This window comes from Lactuca virosa, chromosome 5 (assembly GCF_052849685.1).
Source record: "Lactuca virosa cultivar CGN04683 chromosome 5, Lactuca_virosa_CGN04683_v6, whole genome shotgun sequence".
NCBI lineage: Eukaryota > Viridiplantae > Streptophyta > Magnoliopsida > Asterales > Asteraceae > Lactuca > Lactuca virosa.
The window spans coordinates 166,020,649-166,033,945 of record NC_136430.1 but is presented as its reverse complement, the minus strand read 5'-3'; the positions used below and the strand labels follow the sequence as shown (position 1 = coordinate 166,033,945).

The following is a 13,297-nucleotide window of genomic DNA, read 5'->3' as shown; positions in this document are numbered from 1 at the left end:
CATTTTTATTCTTAATTAATTAAGCCCTAATAATTAAGCATAAAACACATAATTCACATAATATTCACATAATTCCTTTTCATTTCTTCAAAATGAGTTACAAAGGTTAACCTAGACTATAATGTCAATATAAATGTCTAGCCTAGAAACACGGGCATTACACACAGCTGTTTTAACCGAGTAAAAATTGAAACAAATCATTGAAACAAATCAGGGCGTCGATATATCGATCTGTAGGTGAAACAAAGAAGGGGTATAATTGGTATTTAACATTGGCATAATTCAGTTGTTTTGAAAGGACACGTGGACTTTTGGTTTTGTTTATTAGATAGGGAGATTTTATGTTATTTTAATTTGCTAACTGTATATTATATAAGTTTTAAAATAATATCTTATATATAATAGTATAAATTCTTGTTTCACAAATATATTCACTTCACATACGATGCATTATAGGAATATATTTGAATACATAATACAGTATCAAAAGAGAAAACTTAATTTGCTATCGAGCATTTAGATGTGTTATCGTCAATTCACCAACTGAATCCAATGTTGGCACCGATGAACTAGGGGTGAATTCTAGCAATTTATCTTTGGTGAAAAATGCTGGTTGTTTAGGTGGAGGCAAAGAATTCTCGTTACCGAGCATGAGAACTACCGATGACATAGTAGGCCTATCATCTGCATGATGTTGCACACATAACAAACCTATGTGCACTACCCGTACTACTTGAAAGTCAACAAATGAGTGTCGCAAATGTCAACCAACAAGCTCAATCGACTTTCCTTCGTTGTGGAGCCGCCATGCCTAAATTTTATCGAAAATAGGATGTTATTAGCAAAGTTATTGTGGCCGCTAATCGTTTAAAATAGTCAAGGGCCTCAAGGCCTCTGGTGCTTTTATATATAACTTACATGTCCCGTAAGGGTATCATGGTGTTCTTGTTTCGAGAATCCTCGATTTTTCTTGCCACTCACAATTTCCAACACCAAAACTCCAAAGCTAAACACATCTGACTTTATAGAAAAAAGTCCATGTAGTGCATATGCTGGAGAGATGTAACCACTGAAAAGTCGTTTGGGAATTTCATTTATATATGAACAATGTAAATAAAACTAATACAATGAAATGAGAATTTAGATTATTACTGAGTTCCAACAACTTTGTTCGTGTTGGCTTCAGTCTCGTAGCCGCTAAGCCATCTAGCAAGGCCAAAGTCCGATATCTTGGGGTTCATATCATTGTCCAACAAAATATTGGCAGCTTTGAGATCTCTATGGATAATTCGGAGGCATGAATCTTGATGATGATAAAGAAGTCCTCGAGCAATCCCATTGATAATACCAAAACGAAGGGGCCAATCAAGCATAAAACTTCCAGATTCATCTGCCAGATATTAGTTGTTAAATTAGTTGATATACAATAGATTTTAGTATATATATATATATATATATATATATATATATATATATATATATATATATATATATATATATATATGGCAGGTGGATATTGTGTCAAACCAAATATAAACAAGTCGAGGCTTTTGTTCGCCATGTATTCATATATCAACATTTTTTCATCCCCTAGAATGCAGTATCCGAGAAGTTTCACACGATTTCGATGCTGCAGTTTGTTAATACATCCAACCTCATTTTTGAATTCATCAAGTCCTTGTTTTGAAGTTGATGAGAGTCGTTTTACTGCTACTTCACTTCCATCCTCAAGCACACCCTAAAGACTCAACTTATATAGGGTAAGCCATCTGTGTTATATGTAATTCTTACTGTTTTTCTGCATATGAAGGATATATATTGTTGTATAATGTATTACCTTGTAAACAGGACCGAATCCACCTTCACCAAGCTTATTGTTGGGAGAGAAGTTGTTAGTCGATTTAACAATCATGGAAAGGCTAAAAGGCAACATCTCTTTATCCGAATTTAGACTCTCATTCGTATAGTTATCTTCATGGTCTTGCAATGAAACTATGGATAATGTTAGTGTGTATAGTAAATTCTAGCATTAGACCAAATAAAAAGTTTGTTTGGCTACCTAGTATAGTCTTGCGATGTCTTTTTCTCTTTCTTCATGCTACGTACAATGCAAAAATAACACAGACAACTACCAAACCAAGTGTAGATAACACAATTACAACGCTCGTTTGTTTGTTTTTTCTGGAGCCATATTCCGAGGTTGTGGGACCTTTAATTCAAATGTTTATAACAATTGATATATAGTTAGGATATTATTCTATATAAATAAGCATCTGATCAGCATTTTGTAAATGTAAAAAATAAAACCCAATTTTCAATCTTATATTTAAACTATAAAATTAACACAAATAATTGGTATGTCGTTTGCAATTATAGGGACAAATTTTAACATTTTAATTTTACTAGGGTAGAAGTGTGAAGAATAAAAGTTGAGAATATATATATATATATATATATATATATATATATATATATATATATATATATATATAATAAAAGTTGAGAATATATATTTCAAAGTTGTAATATGTAATTTTTAATTAATGTTATTTTCAATTATAGTTTTTAATTTTGAATTTCATGCTAATTAATTCGTTACAAAATAACAATAACTAAAAATAAAATATGAAATGATGTAACAATCTATTAAATTGTACGCAGTTTAATAAATAAAATTATATTGTGAATAAAATACAGATACGTAGAGTTTAATAAATAAAATTGTATAATGAACGAAATTAGTTGTGACAATTCATTAAACTAATATGAATTCAATGCATTGAATATAGTTTTATTATAGTGATTTTTTAAACTTAAAATCCGACTAAAAAGGTTCTACCAACAATTGTACGACTTTAGACGTCCAATTGTACGACTAAAAAGGCTCTACAAACAGTTATTAGCTTCTAGAGCAAACGATATATTCTATGGTTAAATTCAATTATAGTCTTATTATAGTGATTTTTTAAACTTAAAATCCGACTAAAAAGGTTCTACCAACAATTGTACGACTTTAGACGTCCAATTGTACGAATAAAAAGGCTCTACAAACAATTATTAGCTTCTAGAGCAAACGATATATTCTATGGTTAATGACTTAGGAGGGTATTAAGGTTTTAATTTTGTCCACATTAGGTTTTTAAGGTCTTTTTTTTTTGTACATATTACAGCAACATGGTTGTTATAACCGTTTAAAAAGGTAATAATGTTTTAATTTTGTCCACATTAGATCCGTAAGGTTTTTTGTACATATTACACTAATATGGTTGTTATAACCGTCTAAAAAGAGGTAATAAGGTTTTAATTTTGTCCACATTAGATCCCTATTTTTAATATTTTTATCATTTCATCTAACTCTTTTACAATTTATATTAGTATCTAGTTAGATGACTTCATCATTTCATCTTCTCATTTTAATCGCTCATTCACCACAACCACGGTTTCAATTGAAATATTACATAACAATTTTTTTTGTCATTTTTACAAAAAAATAAATAAATAAAATAATAATAATAATAATAATAATCAAAGTCTTAATGATTAAGGCTATGTTCGGCGTGCCACAGCTAGCTGATAAGCTAGTTTATTTTTCGATCTTTTTTAAGTTGTCATGTTTGGCAACCAAAAAGTAACTTATAAGTTAGCGTTTTAAAAAGCTACTTAGACTAGTTTTTTAAAAGTTTTTTTTTAATTTCCAAATATATCCCTTAATTAATTAAGAAAACATATTTTTTTAAATGCCCTTTTATGTCATTATATAATTTTCAGAAAGCTTATAAGTCAGTGGCAGAGCTAGAGTCAAAGTAAAAGAGTATCCCCGACAAGTAATGCGGTATCCCCGATAAGTAATGGCGTATTGGGGATACCCTATTGGCGGAGCCATTACTTATGGGGGATATCTCATTACTTTTTGGGGATACTCTTTTACATTGACCCTAGCTTTGCCACTGGCTGATAAACTATCTGAAATTTATATAATGACATAAAAGGACATTTAAAAAATATGTTTTCTTAATTAATTAAGGATTATATTTGAAAAGAAAAAAAAACTTTTAAAAAACTTGTCTAAGTAGCTTTTTAAAACGCTATCTTATAAGTTACTTTTTGGCTTGCCAAACATGACAACTTAAAAAAGATCGAAAAATAAACTAGTTTATCAACTAGCTGTGATGCACCAAACATAACATTAATCATTAAGACCTTGATTATTATTAGGTATTTTTTTTTTTTGTAAAAATGACAAAAAAAAAATTTGTAACCTTTCAATTGAAACCGTGGTTGTGGTCAATGGGCGACTAAAATGAGAAGATGAAATGATAAAGCCATCTAACTAAATACTAATATAAATTATAAAATAGTTACATGAAATGATAAAAAATATTAAAAATAAGGACCTAATGTGGACAAAATTAGAATCTTATTGCCCATCTTTAAACGGTTATAATAACCATGTTTGTGTAATATGTACAAAAAAGACCTTATTGACCTAATGTGAACAAAATTAAAACCTTATTACGTTTTTTAAACGGTTATAACAATCATGTTGGTGTAATATAAAATAAATAAATTAATTAAAAAAACAACCTTATTATCCTAAGTCATTAACCCGATATTCTATATACGAATTGTTACGCAAAACTTTTTGGTTTTTTACGGTTATACTTGTTCCTGTTATTTGGTGCTAACAAGAGGGATGGAGAAGAGAAGCCTTACTTGATATATCGGAGGCAGCCATTCTTATGTAAAGCTCTTGAGTTTCATCAGACTCCCGAATATCCATTAGATCATCGAACCATAGCAAGCATCCACTTCCACCTCTTCTAATATCTAAATTAGCATACGTCGTACAAGAGCAATTCCTCATGCAAGCTGTTTCGCATTCTCCTAGCGTCATGCTCAGATTGTACCACGAATGATTTGTGTCTGGGAATTTTACACTTGAAAGTTTACGAAAACCATCTGGATTCCAGCAAGCTAATGGGTTAATCCGTTGACATCCACTTGACCGATCTGCTAGGCTCCGTTCTTCAAAGGGCCGTGGTTCAAAACCTTCCAGGCAACTACAATTATGACTCTTGTCAAAGTTAATGTTACAACTTCCGTATGAACCACAGATCGCATAAGGTGTACATGCATCATCAATTCTTGCACCTGAGTAGAAAGTCCAATTTTCCGTGCGATTGGCCCAATTCCAGTTACCGATTTTGCCATCAGGAGTCAAACGCAGAATGGAAACAAAAGCTTTGGTCATAAGTGCATATTCATAGTATATATCGTTCTCACTGACAACAAACTGGTGTGTGAATATTGCATTTTCGCCTAAATTACGCATGCCATTAAATGTAACACCGGTCCAAGGTCCGTACCTTGACTCCGGAATCACATCTAGCTTCACAAAAAATTGCGGATACCCATTTGGATCCACCCGAAAGACATATGGACCGGCAGAAGGGTCGTCATTGCTCTTCCATGAAGTCAAATGTCTGTCTTTTCCTGTTATCAAGTCAACACCAATTCTCATCCCTGAGAGAAAGGTGTCTCCAGGATAATCAAAACTCTGCCAAATTAAATTTTCCTGATCCCTGAGAATAAGATTTCCAGTATCCAAAAGCTGCATTACCAGATCCCTAGCCTTGTCTGATCCCGTTAAATTTGATGACCAGATTACAGAGTTGTTACCACTGAGAATTTATAGTGCACCCTGTCTAAGTTTGAATAAACCAGATGTATCGTTCAGTGGAGTCTCTCTGTTAGCAACTCAAACCACTGTGCGAGTTGATATCTTCTTGAACCATATCCCTGTTGGAATAATCCAGAAGTTTGAAACTCATATCCATATTGATTTGAATTTTGAGTCATTATCTTTTCCTGCAAATTTGGTAGCAGATAAACCTAGTTAGTTAGTTCTTTGTTTCTAGTATAAATAGGAGTTATTTAGATGTTTACGTGTGTGTGTTTTTCTTTTATTTTGAAGAGTTAATAAAAACCCCAGCAGAAAAGTTTCCCAAAATACCCTTCTCCATTGTTTTCATCTCTTCCACTGTTTGTTCTATCTCTTGTGTTTAGTGTTTCTACAGAAAGAAACACAGGGTTCTGATTTACACTTGGTATCAGAGCAATACCAGGTTACTAAGCAACATCAACGACATGGATGGACAGAAAAAAGACGGCTCATATGGAATCCATTACCCGATGTTGACAAGAAGCAACTATGCAGTTTGGGCAATAAAGATGAAGGTTTTTATGCAAGCCCAAGAAGTATGGGAAGCAATTGAACCTAAGAACCCCCAGAACCCTGTTGGTGTGAAGAAAGATAAGATGGCAATGGCTGCCATCTACCAATCCATTCTCGAAGACATGGTCATGTCGTTAGCAGAGAAGCAGACAGCGAAGGAGACTTGGGACACCCTCAAAACAATTTACATGGGTGATGATCGTGTGAAGACAGCTAAGGTTCAAACCTTAAAGGCGGAGTTCGAGATTTTGACTATGAAGGAGACAGAAACTGTGGATGATTTTTCTGCAAAAATCACCAACATAGTTAGTAATATTCGAGCCTTGGTAGATAAGGTTGAGGAAGCCTACGTGATAAAGAAGCTATTACGGGCAGTTCCGTCTAAGTTTGTGCAGATTGCCTCAACGATTGAGCAATTCGCAGACATGGAAATAATGACCGTCGAAGAAGTAATCGGGAGATTGAAAGCGCATGAAGAGTGGGTACGCGGTCATAGTGATAATGATGAGAAGAAGTTGTTGCTAACTCATCAGGAGTGGCTTGATAGATCTAAGAAACAAGGTGAGGATGGACATGAGTTATTACTAACACATCAGGAGTGGCTAGAATCTCGTGGTCGTGGCAGTGGAAGATCAGGCGGTAACAATAACCGAGGAGGTCGGAGGGGCGGCGGTGTCCACCATAATCGAGGAGGAGGTCGAAATTCATTTGGTGCTCGTGATAAAAGTAAGGTACAATGCTACAACTGTCAAGATATCGGTCATTGTGCCTCGGAGTGTAAAAATCCAAGGCGTGAAAGAAATCAGGAGGCAAATCTAACCAAGGAGGCAAATCTAACCAAGGATGAAGACGATGACGAGCCGGCACTGTTAATGTCAATGTACAACTCTATTGAAGCGCATGAGGAGGTATTCTTGAATGAGAAAAATATAACTCCAAAGTTAAAATCTACAGGTGATGAACCCAACAGGTCCAATATTTGGTACCTGGATAATGGGGCAAGCAATCATATGACTGGGCAACAAGAAAAATTTAGAAATCTTGATAAGACCATTCGGGGATATGTGAAATTCGGAGATGGATCAAAGGTTCAGATAGAAGGCATGGGGTCTATATTGTTTCAATGTAGAAATGGCGAGCAGCGTTTGTTACAACAGGTGTACTATATCCCAAGTTTATGTAATAATATCATAAGCTTGGGACAACTTGCACAAGATGGTGACAGAATTCTAATGCTTGGTTCTTTCTTATGGATTCACGATAGATCTGGTAAGTTACTCATGAAAGTAAGACAATCATTGAACAGGTTGTACAAGATCGTTTTGAAAGAAGTGGAACCAGTTTGTTTGATGGGAAGTATTAGCAAACCGGAATGGCTTTGGCATGCACGCCTCGGCCATGTAAACTTCCCCGCTATGAAACAAATGTATGACAATGAAATGGTTACTGGTTTACCCAAAATTGAACACCCCACGCAACTCTGTGAAGGATGTTTATTCGGGAAGCAAACACGAAAACCTTACCCAACACACGCAAACTATAGAGCCGAGAGAATACTTGAGCTTGTGCATGGCGACCTATGTGGTCCCATCTCACCACCCACGCCTTCTGGTAATCGATATTTTTTTCTCCTTGTTGATGATTATAGCCGTGTCATGTGGGTGTATATGCTAAAAACAAAGGATGAGACTTTTGGTGTCTTCAAAAAATTTCGTGTGCTTGTTGAAAATGAAACCGGAGTGAAACTCAAGACGTTTAGATCTGATCATGGGGGGAATTCCTCTCGAAGCAATTTACTACGTACTGTGAAGAAACTGGTCTAAAACGTCATTTCACGGCACCATATTCTCCGCAACAAAATGGTGTCGTGGAGAGACGAAACCGTACCGTGGTTGAAATGGCAAGGAGCATCTTAAACAGCATGAGTGTTCCGGGAACCTTATGGGGTGAAGCTATACGACATGCCGTCTACGTGCTCAACCGAGTGTCAACAAAGGCACTCAAAGATATAACCCCATATGAGGCATGGTCAGGAAGAAAGCCCAACCTGGATCACTTGAGAGTTTTTGGGCGTATTGCTCACACGAGGGTTGCAAGCAGCAACTTACAGAAACTTGATAATCGTAGCATAAAACTGGTGCATCTAGGTTGTGAACAAGGAAGTAAAGCCTATAGATTACTCGATCTTGATACCGGAAAAATATATGTAAGTAGAGATGTAAAGTTTGAAGAAGATAGATGTTGGTCGTGGGTAGAAACAGTAAAGTACCAGACTACCCAAGGAGCTACTTTTGTTCTTGAAGAGTACAAATCACCAATGCACGATGTTGAATCAGAAAATCAATCTTCCACACCATTGCACTCTGAAAGCATTACTGAAGACTTTATCCAAACACCCTCACACGAACAGGTGCAGTCAACCCTAGAACCTTTTTCTGCACCCATGGAACTAGGTAGCTCGGATGGTCCGTGTGCTTCTTTAACAAACTCAACAGGAAGAGAAACTCTGGAAAGGTACCGTTTGTTAACTGATGTTTATAATGACTGTGACGAGCTCTTATTCTTACAAGATGTCAATGAACCCACATCATATTTCATGGCTACAAAAGATGAAAATTGGGTCAAGGCGATGAAAACTAAATTAGATGCGATTGAAAGAAACCATACTTGGAACCTCGTTAACTTACCACCAGGTCGTCGACCCATCGGACTTAAATGGGTCTATAAACTAAAAAGGGACCCAAATGGCAATGTGATAAAGCACAAGGCTAGATTGGTAGCGAAGGTCTACGTACAGAAACACGGGATAGATTACGATGAAGTGTTTGCGCCCGTTGCACGACTAGAAACAGTAAGAATTTTACTTGCTCTCTCGGGAAAAAAATGGATGGAAAGTACATCATCTCGATGTGAAATCTGCGTTTTTAAATGGAGATTTGGAAGAAGAAGTTTATGTATCCCAACCGGAAGGATTCGTGAAACGTGATCAACCCCGAAAGGTTTACAAGTTGTCAAAGGCTCTTTATGGACTTCGACAGGCACCAAGGGCATGGAATGCTCGTTTAGACAAATGCTTGAGAGGTCTTGGTTTTGTGAAGTGTCCTCAAGAGCATGCTGTTTACACAAAGAATAGAGATGGAAAACTAATAATCATTGGAATTTATGTTGATGACTTGATTGTTACAGGTAATTGTGATGCTGAAGTGGAAAAGTTCAAAGCTCAAATGAATAGGGAATTTGAAATGAGTAATCTGGGAACATTGTCGTATTATCTCGGGATAGAAGTGGTTCAACGAGAGGGTGAAATTACACTAAAGCAGGCAGCCTATGCAAGAAACTTACTTACAAAGACGGGCATGGCAGATTGTAACCCATCTAAATATCCGATGGAGCCCAAGTTAGAGTTAAGCAAAAAGGAAAAAAGGTGACCCAGTAAACCCAACATAATATAGAAGTATCGTGGGTGGTTTAAGATACTTAACTCATATGCGACCCGATATCTCGTATGCTGTCGGGATGGTAAGTAGGTTCATGGAGAAACCCACAAATGTGCATCTTCAAGCAGTGAAAAGAATCTTGAGGTATGTGAAAGGCACAATTGATTTTGGCTTGACATATTCTAGAGGAAATGAAGAGAACGTAATTACCGGTTACAGTGATAGTAATCTTGCTAGAGATGTAGATGATAGAAGAAGTACAGCAGAGACCGCATTTTATCTAAATGAGAATTTGGTAACCTGAGCTCTCACAAGCAACAAAGTGTTGCTTTATCTTCATGTGAGGCTGAATTTATGGCTGCTACATCAGCAACATGTCAAGGAATATGGATCAGAAGATTGCTTAAAGAGATAACAGGTAGCAAGATTAGTACAGCAACATTGTATGTAGACAACAAGTCTGCACTGGCTTTGATGAAGAACCCGGTGTTTCACGGGAGGAGCAAACACATTGATACACGGTTCCATTTTATACGGGAATGTATCTAGAAAGAAGACATTACAGTCAAACATGTGAGCAGCCAAGAACAAAGGGCAGACATTCTCACGAAATCAATGGGCAAGGTCAAATTTGAAGAGATGCAGCTGGGAGTAAAGCACATAACACCTTCTGGATTAGGGGGGAAAATGTTGGAATAATCCAGAAGTTTGAAACTCATATCCATATTGATTTGAATTTTGAGTCATTATCTTTTCCTACAAATTTGGTAGCAGATAAACCTAGTTAGTTAGTTCTTTGTTTCTAGTATAAATAGGAGTTATTTAGATGTTTACGTGTGTGTGTTTTTCTTTTATTTTGAAGAGTTAATAAAAACCCCAACATAAAAGTTTCCCAAAATACCCTTCTCCATTGTTTTCATCTCTTCTTCTATCTCTTGTGTTTAGTGTTTGTGCAGAAAGAAACACAGGGTTCTGATTTACAATCCCCACGTATCGTTTCCTTGATGTGCCAAGGCTGAAGAACCCCATTTCAAAATTTTGACCAGCTGAAACAATGGTGTTGCCATCTGTGATGGTTTGATTTGCTGAAATCGTGTCTAAGGATGCACAAGTTATAAAGATTGAGCTTAGAACAATAGAGCATAAGAACAATATGGTAAGCTTCTCCATGATATGAACTTGCTCCTCTCGTATGTGGATTATCTGGGTTTAAGCTATAAATGACCTGAACTAAAACAAACGTAGTGGCGCGGGAATGTTTAAGGCAAAACTCAGATGTCAAGCAATTTAATAACATGAGACAAATAGCAACTATTCTATGTAACACGCAGTTGACCAACGTTTTCTCAAATACCCTGGCCAGTAATTTAATATGATTAAAACATGACGATCCCATGTAGAAAAATCAACGAAAATGCTTGGTCTAGCTAGATGGCCTGAGTTTGACGGGAGTTATGGCCTATGGGATGATTAGTCGTTCAGCGGAAGAAAAAAAAAGTTTTTAGAATCTTGTTATTCATTATTGGTTGAGAATTTTTGGATGTTAATGTTATTCGTTTGGCTTAACTGGTTTTTAATATGTCGTGTTTGGCATTAAGCGTTTGGAAACGTTAGAAACCTTTTAGTTTTTGACAAAACATTTTAGTTTAAACAAAAAATTTCGTTTGACAATGATAAAACGTTTAACTTTTAGTTTAAACAAAACGTCCAAATATAAAAGCTACTTCATGTAGTGTTTAACAAAACATTATTGAGATTTTCAAATTAATTTCCAAAATTACCCTTAATATATATATATATATATATATATATATATATATATATATATATATATATATATATATATATATATATATATATATATACTAGGAGCGTACCCGCGCGATGCGGCGAGCGGCAAATAGTTTCATTCCAGCGATTAATTAGATTTTCCTGCCGACGAATTGTTTGTCTTCGATCTATTTCCGGCGTCTCAGTCGTTGGTCGGTCTACGGACTCTTTTCGTTTTCTTTTTCTTTGTTCAAATTTAGGTTGTTTCGGTTCAGTTTTAGTTTTTTCGTTCAGTTCCACTTTTATGGATTTTGATGTTCGTGTTTTCAGTTGAGCACCCGCTCAATTATATTAGTCATCTTTCGTCAAATTAGACTTAATTTTATGAAGAATAGTTTCAATTTGGCAAATAGTTTTACGACGGAAATTAGTTTCACTATGAGGAATAGTTCTAAACAACATTTAGTTCCTTTTTTGAATGACACGGATAGTTATCTTTAGGTTTTAGGGTTTAAGGGGGTAGGGTGGTGCAACAAATATGATTACGCTTATTTGATTTTTTTTCAGGGGTGGATCGCTCTTAATATTTTGTTGTGTTTTCAGGATTTGTAGAAACTTAGATGGGAAGTTGACAATTTGTAACCATGGTTGGAACATTTTAAGAATGAATCGGGAGTGGATCATACTAACGACTAAGAGCAATGAGAGGTCTACACGACAATGACTACATGACTTCGTTTTTTTTTTTCGATCAAAAGAAATTTCATCATTTAAACTTACTTATAAAACTAATTATAATAATAAACTAAATAATATTAATAAAATAACAGTGAATATTTTGATAAATATAGTTTTTTGTTACAATATATATGTAATTTACATCCATTATTTTGAGTTAAAAATAAAATTATATAGTTATTTTAGTTAAATTTAAAAGTACGTTTATTTTTTAGCTAAAACTAAAAATAACTTGTTTTTTGTTTTAATATATAAATATGTCGTTTTGGATTAAAAAAATATATTTATATTTTGGTCGAAAAATATAAATATAGTGTTGTTTTAAGATATTAATAAAAGAGTCTTTGATATTTTGAGTTAAAAAGATTAAAATTGTTTTTAATAAAATAAAATGCATTAAGTATTATTTTCAATTCAAAAATACATCTAGAAAATTGTGAAATTTTATTACAATCATAATTACCTAGAAATTCACTGTAACCTATCTTTTTCAAACATTAAACTTACCTCTATCATCCTTTATATTACAGGTCATTTTCAATTTATGTCCTTATAAATATAATATTACATTTATTATGAGATATAGAAAGATACAGCCATTTCATAAAAAATCCAAAATACTATTTAAATGTTTTATGGCATTTAGTTTATTTATAATAGAATAAGTTCATACAGTTAGCGAATAGATCTTTTACAAAAAGTTTATGTTGTATGAATAACTCTCAAGTGTCTATTAGTTTTTTTTAGTCTCATGTTTTTCGTTTAAAAAAATTCAGTTTTTATTAAAAGTTTGCTACAATTTTGTTTAAGAATATAAATATATTTTTTTGTTAAAAGTAAAAATATTTTTCAGTTTTGATTTAAAAATAGAAATACTTTGTTTTTACGTGTTTAATAAAATAAGTGTTATTGTTTTTAGTATGTTGTTTTTTGAGTTACAAATATAAGTAAATTGTTGTTTTTAAGTTGAAAATAAAAATAAGTTGGAAACAAATTGAACGTTTAGTTCAAAAATTAATAAAACTGTAGAACATTTACTTAGATTTTTATTTTCTAAAAACAATAGACCTATAACAAATATTATTTTATTTTAATTTTTTTGAGCCCATACTTCTAC

The 13,297-nt window shown here is 34.1% G+C and overlaps 1 pseudogene; it reads right to left on the bottom strand.

Annotated features, from left to right (window-relative positions):
• Positions 1-505: 505 nt before the first annotated feature.
• Positions 506-10,842, bottom strand: LOC145111982 (G-type lectin S-receptor-like serine/threonine-protein kinase At4g27290; annotated as a pseudogene).
• Between the last annotated feature and the right edge of the window lie 2,455 nt (positions 10,843-13,297).